The sequence below is a fragment of the Chinchilla lanigera genome, unplaced genomic scaffold (genome assembly GCF_000276665.1).
Source record: "Chinchilla lanigera isolate Chin_1 unplaced genomic scaffold, ChiLan1.0 scaffold00026, whole genome shotgun sequence".
NCBI classification, from domain to species: Eukaryota; Metazoa; Chordata; class Mammalia; order Rodentia; family Chinchillidae; genus Chinchilla; species Chinchilla lanigera.
In genome coordinates, this window is record NW_004955427.1 from 4,627,289 (window position 1) to 4,635,598 (window position 8,310).

Sequence of the window (8,310 nt, forward strand, 5' to 3'; positions counted from 1 at the left end):
ACCCAAAGAAATCCATAGGATCTTGTTAAAACTCATTCACCAATATACACATGTGCAAATGTTACATTCTGATTCTGTTTGTTTTTATTTAAAGATAATTTCTCTACTAAATGCAAAGATTCTTTTGAAAGCACGACATTTAAAGTTTTTGACGTTACATTGGTGTCAATAAAGTGATTATTTCTTCACTCTAGTTTGGGGTCAGAAAAATATAAATTTTCTCAAAGGATAATTTTTAAAACTATATTTGTATTATCATATGTTTTACCCTAAGACTCACTTATCTAATGTACTCCAAAATCTATGTCAGACATCATATCCATGTCAAGGGTCCCCGATACTACCTTCCTGCTCAGTGATTGTTAGAAGGACTTGCAGGCTGTACTGATAGATTTTTTTATACTGGAGAGGTACAGATGAAAATCAGTAAAGAGAAAAGAATAAAGGGAACTGTCTGGCAGATTCCAGGTGTGAGCTTTTATCTGTCCCATCTGAGCTGGATTGCACAAATGCACTTAGCTTTCTCAGTACGAATATGCAGTGATATAAACTAACACAGTGGCAGTGCGGGGAGCTCTCTGGAGGCTTCATGCCCAGAAATGCATCTTCTCTTGGCATCTAAATAAGCCACTCCCCTTCTTCTATTTTCTCTACTGTTATGTAATGTTTTGGAAGGATTTGTGATGACTGGTGTCACGTATCACCAATATGACTGACATCAGCTACTCACACTCCTAATTCCTTGGGGAGAAACAAATGTTCAGTGTTGGTCATCAGTTGCTTAAGCCTTTGGTCAGACTATTGCAGTTTGGCCTCCGACATACAAAAATTCTCTCCTGAGGTAGAGCAGTACAAGGGCTCACAGTTCAGCAACCAAAACTGAAGGCCAGTCCTCAGAGCAGTCCGTTCTAAAAAGGTACAGCATCTGGGTAACATAGGTCTTCTGAACCAGCCGTTTCCTACACAGTATCCCAATACACTGACATCTACAAATTGCTACTTCTCCTGTATCTTTCATGAGTCAAGGACTCATTTTCAAAGCCTTTCTGAAGAACGTTCTCTAACAGTTCATGCCTCTGAAGAATGCCAACAAAAATAAATGGGGTCATAAGGTTGGCTTTAATTTTCTATTAATATCATTTCACTTGAGGTAAATATCTCAGCAGAATGGCATTTCTCTTAGGGTAGGGACTTGCAAAATGAAAATTGAATTATTAGCCAAATATTTTTATGGTGCATTTTTAATACTATCCATTCTAATAGAATAAAACCTAAAAGCAAAACAAATCCATAAAAGCATAAATAATAACTGTGTGTAGGCTGTATATGCACATATATACAAATCTGCTCATTTATATACTACATATATATATGTTTTCTTGTGTATATATATATATATATGCATATGAAATATACATGCATCCTACAGTTTAGATCTGAAATATCTTGTGGTCAAGACTTGGTCTCCAACCTTTGGTCACACTGGATAATGATGGAGCTGTGAGAGGTGGGGCATCTTTGGAGGAAGCAAGGTCACAGGGTATCGCCCTCAAAGCAGGCACCTTCTGTCCCTTCTCTTTGCTTTCTGAAGTACACAGGCTCCTCTCCCACACGCTGCTGCTGTGATATTCCGTGTCTCCATGGGACACAGCAGCAAGGCGAAGTAGCTATTGAAAGCATTTGATGAGTTAACCCTTTTCTGCTTTGATTATCTTAGGTATTTTGTCATAGTGACAGAAAGGTAGCATTATATACAGATTTTTGTTTGCATTAGAATATGCCTCCTCCATATATATACAATAATACTCTAAGTCAGAAGAAATTAGAAATAAACTGAAATATTGTAATAGGTCATTTTAATTAAATATTATTGCTGTTGAACTTTGAGGTACCTTGCAATAATCTCTTTACTTTTTTCTGAATAAATTAAGTCCTCTTTTTCCTGTTTTTGCCTCCAAACTTTTTAAAATTCCTTAGGAAACGTTTGTTAAAAACTCATGAAATATTAATGCTTCTCTAGATCCAGCTTTATTCATTCTCTTATCCAAGCTTTTAGAGGAAATTGTTGTACATAAAAATTGACTCTTTTTCTGAATACACTTTATTTATCTTTTAGTGCCTCCTACTCCTCATTGCCCTGGTGACTAATGTTCCCACCATCCCATACAATACTAAGAAATTAATTCACTTCATGTACTTATCTAAATTCATAGGTACTTGAAATTTAATTTGACTTCAGAAAAAGAAAAACTGCTTAAACAAAAAAAATTATAAATTGTTTTTAAATCTAAATAGAAGTTTTTGGGAAGGAGAAGACTCAAGTCTTAGAGGTAGTTACAAATTCTACCGAAAGTTTTTCATATTTCCTTGTGAAGTCAGTTGTCGGTTTTATAACTCTGTTTTTCTCTCTTCCCCTCCCGGCACCATAGTCCCTTTTGAAAGAACTAAATTATATGCCTCAAAAACCTGAAGAGAAGGAAGATTTAAAAAGAAAACCCTGTTGTGGATATATACTTGATTAACACATCAGAATATGACGAAAAGCAAGTAAAGATTTCTATAGTTGGCCTTAGTATGCTTTTCTAACCTGTATGGCTACATTTTTCCCTGTATTTCACTCCCCTTCATACTGAATACCAGCCTGTACTACCAAATTCTCAAACGCTTTATGCAGCTTTTCAGTCTTATATTTTCAATTCTTGTTTCCACTTGTTTCATTATTTCACTTACTTCTGTTCAATTCCCATTGTAGGTAGAAATGGACAGTTTTCTCACTTGCTCAGATACTTCCTCTTCTACTTTATTTAGTAAGCCCAAACACTTTGCCAGGAAACTCTCAAGTATCCTGGAAATCAATTACTCTCTTCTTGAAGGTTGCAAAGTACCAAGTAAAGATCTCTACTAGCTCTTACTACATTAAATATACATATGTTTCCCTGCACTACCAAGCACAATATTGATTTCACAGTAGATGGTCCGTACATCTGTGAATGGGGAAAATTTTTAAAGAAATGGAGTACAGGTAAGTCCTAAGGAACTATGATAAATTAAAAAAGAACAGAGTGAAGCAGGGTTTGAATAAGATGTCTTCAAAGGGTGACTTTTATATTGTTAAAATATTCATACCCTTTAAAGCAGTTTACAGATTCAGTCCAATTCCTATCAAAATACCAATGATATTCTTCACAAAACGCGAAAAAAATGTTTCCGCAATTTGTACAAAATAATAAAAAGTGAATAGTAAAAGAAAAATTTATAGAAATTATCTGAAATTGATGAAAATATACTACAAAGCTGTACTCATCAAAAAGTATGATATTGAGAACAGTATCTGTGGAACACAGCCCATTCACTAACTTACAGAGTTACAGATAGATGACACTTCACAAAGATGCTGAGAACCTGCACTGGCGAAAGGACAAACTTTGCAATAAGCTGTTCTAAATCTTTCCCTTTCTGCAATAGAACAATCTGTTGGCTTAAAAAATAGATTGACAAGTATCTTCTAATGTAGAAAATATTTAAGAAACTCTTAACACTTTCAATACTTTTAACAACTTTAGAATGGACACTATTTTTTAAATTCTCGTACAATATTCATTTGAGAGGTCACAGTCTTTCATGAAGCATATAATATACACATTTAAATACAATCAAAATTTTAAGTATTAAAAGTAGTGAATATTTTGTTTAGCTTGCTGTTTGCCTCTGTTTATGAGGAATGCTGGTCATTTTCTATTTCATACTCTGGTGAGGTTTTGATGGCACAGTTATTTTGAAACCATAAAATTGTGGTGGGAAATGTCCCTTGTATTTGGGAGTGTGATTAGAGTTATTATTTCTTAAATATTTGATGAGCTCACCTGTTTTTCTTTAGCAAAAATAGATCTAGTTAGGTTGTATACATTATGGTAAACTACTTTCTTTAAAGAATCAATCCACTTCATTTCAGATGTAAAGTTATTGGCACAAGGTTATTCACAATATTTCCTTAGCCTATTTTTTAAAAATTCCTGCTGTTTCTTTTCTCCTTTTCTCCTTTTGATATTCATAAGTTTGTGTTCTCTTTGATTACACTTGATCAGTTTTCTAAGTTTTGATTATCAATCACAATTTAGTCATTTGTTATAGAACACACTGATTTGCAGATTATCTTTTTAATATTAATAGTCATGCCAAAAATTACTTTTTTTCCTATTTTATATTTCTGTTTATATTGTAAATTTTAATTTTAACTAATTATAACTTGTTAATGTTTACTTTTTGTTGATATCCTAAAATTCTTCTTTTTCCTAATGTAGGATTTAAAACTATGAATTTCCCTTTTAGCATAGCTTTCGCTATCCCCACAAATTGAACATGCTGTATTGTTTTGTCATTGAACTTGAAATGTCTCCTTATTATCTTTGTGAGGTTCTTCTTTGACTTATGGGTAATTTTGAAATGGTACATTGCTTCAAAATATTCAGCAATTTGGCAAATGTTGCTCTGTGATTTTAATGTGGCTCAGTGGTATCACATTTGTGCAGTGTATGTGAGTCCTAGATCCAGTCTCCATTATTTTCCCCCCAAAAACCAGATAAATCAGTTTTGAGGAAAAAAAATAACCTGCAGCTAGGAGAGGGTGAGCTGTAAGGCACAATCTTTCTCACACTTCACTAATATGATTAAAAATAGAACAGCCACTTAAAAAGAAATTTGGTTTACATTTACTCCAAGACACAATCATTGTACTTCTAGGTATTTACTTAAAAATATAAATAAAAAATTATGAAACTCATACATTTTGCATAATTATTGTTAATATTCATAAGACATCATTCATTCTGGTCTTAAAAGAGTCCTAAAATGTCCATCAAATGGCCAATGGATAATTCACATTATGGTATATCTATATCATGGAGTTCTATTCAGCAACAGAATATTAATGCAACCAATGACATGCTGAGTCCTTGAAAGTCATATAAAATAAAAAAAGGGTCAAACAAAAAGAACCAATAAAATTCAGCCAAAATGCTCAATTGAATAGCCCTATAATACTAAGACAATGGATAGTCCAATAGACTTTAAAATTTTTCAAAAGAATTCAAGTTGCAAGATTTCAGTATTCTATCAAACATTTAAAAATGAGTTAATATTGAGAGAGTTGTCTGAGTCCAACATAACATACAAAACAATAGCCCATCAATCACACATCTATGTACTAGAAATGGACATGTGGAAAACCAAATTATATCATAGTACCATTTGCCATTATTCCAAATAAAAGTAGAACAAAACAAGACATTGTTTATGTGGAAGCCACTGTCTATAAGAATGAAAGAAAAGCTCCAGGCTGGGTAGTAATATTTGTAAACCACCTACCATGTAAGTGACTGATATCTTAATTATCTCAAGCATTCTCAAAACTCAAAAATAAAAATCAATAATCCAATTAGAAAATGGTGCAGGGAGAAATTTAAGCTCTACAAAAGAAGATGAACATGTAGCTAAAAGTTTCACTTACCAGAGTAACTGAAATAAAAGAAATGATGAAACCAAGTGATGGGAGTGATGCAGGAGATGTCAAATCACTCTTAAATTACTGTAGGGTACATGAAATATTAGTCTGTGAATAAAACTGGCAACTTTTGTAAAATAACCACAGAAATACCATGAGACCACAACTGGACTCCTAAGTATTTATCCTAGAGAAACAAAAAGTTAAGCTTACATAAAAAATCTATATGTCAAATTTCTAAGTTGTTTTATTTATAATATAAATAAACTGGATACCCATCCCTAGAATAATGGTTAGTCAAACGGTGGAATAGCCATACCAGGTCAGAAAAGGCAATAGACAGAAAAAAATCAATACAATCAATGATTTGGATGAATCTGTAGGAGATTTTGCTGAATAAGGTAATAGCGAAACATTAAAAATTGTATGTCCCACTTACATGGCATATTAAAATGAGAAAACATATGAATATTCTATATTGAACAAGTACTTGTTAAGAAATTGTAGGAAGAGGAAGAAGAGCGGGTATAGTTACCAAAATACAAAATGAGAGATCCTCATCATATTGTCATCTCATCTGTGCTTATAGAGCAAACGTGAGTGTATGTGCTATGATACTGACCTATAGCTTCTCCAAGTGCTCTCTTCAGAAGGCAGTGGGTGAAAGCTGCCTTGGAGCTGTCTGTGTTATTTCTTGCAAATGTTGCTGAATCTATAACCTTTTTCACAATTTAGAAATTGTTTAATAAAATAAATTTTGGTATTTATTATAGTCTAGGAGAAAATATCGAGAAACTTTCAATTTATGACACTTATAATATCTATTTTATATGATGTTTAATAATATCATACAAAACCTACACCAAACATCTATAATGAAAATGATAAAACAGGAGGAAAATTTACATCACTCTCCCACCCCCAAAATGAAAGCCTCTACCAGGCTTATGATTGGAAAGACTCGATATTAGAAATAAATGATTTTAATGTTTGTTTAATGTTTCAATCCAGTACAAAACATTATTTTTCAAAGAATTAGAGCACCAAATCCTGTCATGTAGTACTTTCAATCTCCATCAGTATCCAATAAAAGTGAAGCTAAGAAAAAGCAATATTAGGCAAGCCATATCATTTCTCAGGACTGATCCACAGAAATGTGTACATTTGTTTTTTAAAAGTCAGTCATATATTGACAACTGTAAAAAATCAGAAACAACTCAAATATTTTCCAAAAAGAAAATAGAATAAAATAATTATGCTTCAACTACATATAAGTCCATGCAACAACGTGGACAGTAAGTGCTTATTGTATATCTCTTATGTAAAAGTTCAATAAGGTAAAACCTACCTGTGTTGTTAGAAGTCAGAATATGGTGTACTTAATGTCTCCAAGGGGTCTGAAGCAGTTTCTAAGTTTCTGATACGATCTAAGTTTTATTAAGCATGGAGTTATATTACTTGAGGTGATCAGTGATAAATACATGAAGTGAACACATTTCAGTATATGTTGTAGTTTACAAAAATGAGTTACATATAAAATATTTTGTTCATTGTAATGTTATTTACAAAAGCCAAACTATGGAGTCGACCTGTGTCTATTGATGGATAAATGGATAAAGAAGTCGTGTGTCTATTTTATCTGTGGATAAAAAAGACCTGTGTCTATTGATGGATAAATGGATAAACACACATCCCTTACACATGCACAATAAAGTACTATTTAGTCTTGAGAAAGAACATCCTGTCTTTTGCAACAACACGAATGAGCCTGGGGACAGCAAACTAAATGACATAAGCCAGCCCCAGAAGAACAAATACTTCATGTAATCATGTGTACAACCGAAGAAGCAGGCAGTTGATCAGTGGTAGACAGGGGCTGGAGGAGCGAGGGGGTGGGAAGTGGTAACAGAGATGTCAAACGTCACAAAGCTTTGCGTAGACAAAATGAATAAGTTTTTGCTATCTCTTGTACAGCATAGTAACTATTAATATTAATGTATTGTGTAAAGTAGATCTTACATATTCTTACAACACACATAAAAATATCAGTGGTAGGTGTGTGGATGTGCTGATTAGTTAGGTTGTGGAAGTCATTTGGCAAAGCATATGTATACCAAAGAATCACTTTGAATACTCGATATATATTTTGTAATTATATTTCAGTTGAACTGGGAAATATGCCATGGTTCTATAATTCAACAATGAAAATAATATCAAATAGACATCATAGGCTGAGTAAATCACACTGTAGAACTCACTGAGTTATACAAAAGCTCATACTAACACAAATCCTGTGCTTTATATTCCATGTTGTATTGTACATTGATTCAATTCCACCCTAGAAAATCTTCATGATCTGGATAACTCAAACTTCCAAAATTTTGTTCTCATAAATAGAATTAAATTCATATCTCTAAACTTCTCTTTATTAAAAATTTATGTTTAAAGAGAAAATTATGTGCATACAACCTGTCTGTAAAACATTCAAAATACAACACCTATTGAATTCAGGTTGCAATATAAAGATTTAAATATATCAGTAAAATTCATAGTGGGCACTTATTCAAATATATTTCAATATATATCATTATTTTCTTTGCATGTTTTATTGAAAGAAAGCAGTGATATTCGTTAACATGGAAAAAACCCCATAAAATATGTGTCAGCCCACTTGATATAAGTTTTAATTCTAGTTGCAACATACAGCATCTTACTGACCTAGACAAAACCACCAAATAAAGAAAACTTTCTGTCAGATTACTAATTCTTTGAAAAATAGGGTATGTGTTTAAATTTTAAGCATTTATTAC

At 32.6% G+C, this 8,310-nt stretch overlaps 1 long non-coding RNA gene across 1 annotated transcript in view; it reads right to left on the reverse strand.

Annotated features, from left to right (window-relative positions):
• Window positions 1-1,337: 1,337 nt before the first annotated feature.
• LOC102007678 overlaps window positions 1,338-8,310 on the reverse strand; it is a 25,416-nt gene continuing 18,443 nt past the window's right edge. Inside the window, exon 4 of the long non-coding RNA XR_261233.2 lies at window positions 1,338-1,667. This is a non-coding gene — a long non-coding RNA (uncharacterized LOC102007678). The remainder of the gene's footprint in view (window positions 1,668-8,310) is intronic.